At 41.1% G+C, this 3,161-nt stretch overlaps 1 non-coding gene across 1 annotated transcript; it reads left to right on the forward strand.

The window, feature by feature from the left end:
* The first annotated feature begins 875 nt into the window (after window positions 1–875).
* LOC141703401 (small nucleolar RNA R71) lies at window positions 876–980 on the forward strand. The gene has a single exon (XR_012567516.1). It is a non-coding gene; the product is annotated as a small nucleolar RNA R71 (small nucleolar RNA).
* Window positions 981–3,161: the final 2,181 nt, after the last annotated feature.

A 3,161-nucleotide genomic window follows, 5' to 3' on the forward strand; every position in this document is an offset into this window, starting at 1 on the left:
GCAGAGTGTGTTCAACAGTAGTCTTCCTTGGTTCCGCCGCTTTCTCCTTTTGCTTAGCTTCTTCTCTCTAACTTCAGCTTCTCCTCTTTTGCCTTTTCATCAGCAACTTTCCCAGACCTTAAGGTAATAGCCTTGACTTGCTCTTTAGCTTCCTTCCTGCCTGGTACTTCCTGTCACTGGAAGGTTCCAGGTTGACGATTGAGCACTGCATTGGCTATTTGACCGATTTGATTTTCCAAGGTCTTGATAGAAACCGCCTGACTCTTGCATAACACTTAAGTTCCTCAAAATCAGCACTAGTAGGTGCAGCTGCACTTCCCTGTTGAGGATATGATTGCCTTTGAGCATACTGCTGTGGTTGCTGGAATCCAGGTGGATTAAACTGTTTACTCACACCTTGCTGATATGGTGGCTGAATAGCATTCTGATTATTACCCCAGCTGAAATTTGGATGATTTCTGTTGTTAGGATGATAAGTAGCCGGCACAGGCTGCTGTTGTCGCTGATAATTGTTCACATACTGAACAGATTCGTTGAAAAGAGAACACTGATCCATAGCATGATAACCTGCAAAAAGCTCACAGACCATAGCTATTTGATTAACTCCATATGTAGCTAGGAATCAACCTTCATCGACGCGCTGGAGCTGCGCTGCAATAGCGGTGGCTGCATCGACTTCCAGAATACCTGCTACCTTCCCAGGCATCATCCTCTGAGTTGGGTTTTGGTGCTCATTTGCAGCCATAGTCTCGATAAGATTATAAGCCTCAGTATAGCTTTTGGCCCACAAGGCGCCTCCAGCTGCTGCATCGAGCATGGGCCGAGATTGGGCCCCCAAACCATTATAGAAACCAGTGATCACAATCCAATTGGGCATTCCATGATGTGGACACTTTCTCAACATTTCCTTGTATCGTTCCCAAGCTTCGCACATAGATTCTGTAGGTTGCTGCGCAAACTGAGTAAGCACTCCTCATAGCAGCAGTCTTTGCCATCGGATAAAACTTCACCAGAAACTTTTGCACAAGATCTTGCCAAGTAGTGATGGACCCAGCTGGTTCAGAATGTAACCAGTCCTTAGCTTTGTCCCTCAGTGAGAATGGGAAAAGCCTCAGCTTGATAACCTCATCAGTCACGCCATTATACTTGAAAGTACTGCAGATCTCGACAAAATTCCTTATGTGCATGTTGGGGTCTTCAGTCGCAGCACCTCCAAAAGAAACAGAATTCTGCACCATCTGAATAGTGCCCGGCTTGATTTCAAGGTGTTAGCTTGAATAGCCGGATGAAGAATGCTCGACTGAATGTCATCAATTTTAGGCCGAGAAATATCCATAAGGGCGGGATCGGCCTGAACAATACAATCACCCATGATTACTGGTTCTTTCTGCTCACTTCCTGAATCCGAATCTTCAAAATCTATCTTCTCTGGAATATCAAGAACTTCATCTGTCTCCTCAGCTGTATCTAAAGTCCTCTTGTGAGTACAGAACGAGTTTGCATAAAAGCTCGCTAAAGTACCTGAAACACAACCAGAAACAATAAGTAACAATTACGTCTTAATCACTGAGTCCTAACGACCAATGATGGTAAGTACATAAACTAAACAAATACGCCGAGTCCCTGGCAGCGGCGCCAAAAACTTGTTAGTGCGAAAACACGCGCTAATAATACACGCAAGTATACGCGTTCGCAAGTAATATAGAATACTTTCTAGTTCGTTCCCACAGAGACTCAGACTAATTACTGTTCAGTTATACTCACTCACCAATGTATGATTACTTCTCAATGTTAAGACACTAACAATTAAAATTGTTGACTAAATATTAACTACAATTAAGTACTTAATTAACCACTTAATTAACACTTCGAATTAACAATATTAAAACACTCATGAGATCACAACTTCATTACTACTTCTTCTTCAATAGTTATTGTTATTACCCTTAGCATGCAACATCGATGATATTAATCGAATAACACGAAACTGATAAAAGCCAACTTTCATTGTACTAATACCATTCTACCAAGCATCCACAATTAAGATAGAAATTGAATAGGCATCAATTATGTTGAGTTCCTATATATCTACAGAAATTGACAACATCACGATTGAAGCACAAGTTATTCCTTTTGATTACACAGGCGAATAAAACGGTTAGAGTTACCCACTAATCATGCACATCATACATGAACCTATGCTAGCATGGCAAGTTCTAAATCTCGAGATCCACTGTCGCTTCACAAGAGATTAACAACCCTATCTTATATGTTCGCGACGCACATAAGACGAATACGCACAACCAATACTAGATATCATACAATCATCACACACTAAGGTATTAAACAACTAACTAAAGAATTCCATAGTAAATCCGTTACGACCCATGATCACGATTAGCCCATGATAGCACTTATCGTCATCATGGGTTCATATGAAAACATGATAAACAATACAAGAGAATAATAACTAAACTAATTATATTAAACCAGAGTACGTCACAAGAGTAATAGGGGTCAAAGCAAAGAAACTAGCATCCCACGTTACAACGAAATAAGAATCACAAGAAAATATGCTTCCTCTTCGTTGCGTTGTGCTACACGGTCTTCTTGCTTGTCTCCTTTTCTCCTTGCTTAATACCACGATTCAACCTCGTGAAAACGTCTCTAAATCTACTTATATAATAGTCCCATAAAACTCAGATTATATAGAAGTTGGAAGCTAAACAGAAGTAGAAGTCTAAAATAATTATCAAATTTCCCGACCCTCTCGCGGCCGCTCAGCATAGCTGAGCGGGCGCTCAGCTTTCTGCCGGCCGCTCAGCATAGTTGAGCGGGCGCTCAGGACCCTACTGGAATTTTCCTAAGTTTGCTCCGTTTCTTCGCTGTAATCTGCCCCTTTCTTTACTCCCGCAATGCTGAACACATGCCAAGACTTATTCTTGATGATTACTCCCCCGAAATGCAACTAATACCCTGAAATGCACAACACTAGAAAAACGCATCAAATACACAAAATACTCGATTTCAAGACACCAATTTAAGCTATTTTAAGACGTTATAAGTGGTATAAAATGCCACTTATCAAAAGCTACTAGAGAACCCAGAGAGATATCGACAAGTCAATTGAAGACATGAGCTTTGGAGATATCGACAAGTCA

Source organism: Apium graveolens, unplaced genomic scaffold (assembly GCF_009905375.1).
Source record: "Apium graveolens cultivar Ventura unplaced genomic scaffold, ASM990537v1 ctg6609, whole genome shotgun sequence".
NCBI lineage: Eukaryota > Viridiplantae > Streptophyta > Magnoliopsida > Apiales > Apiaceae > Apium > Apium graveolens.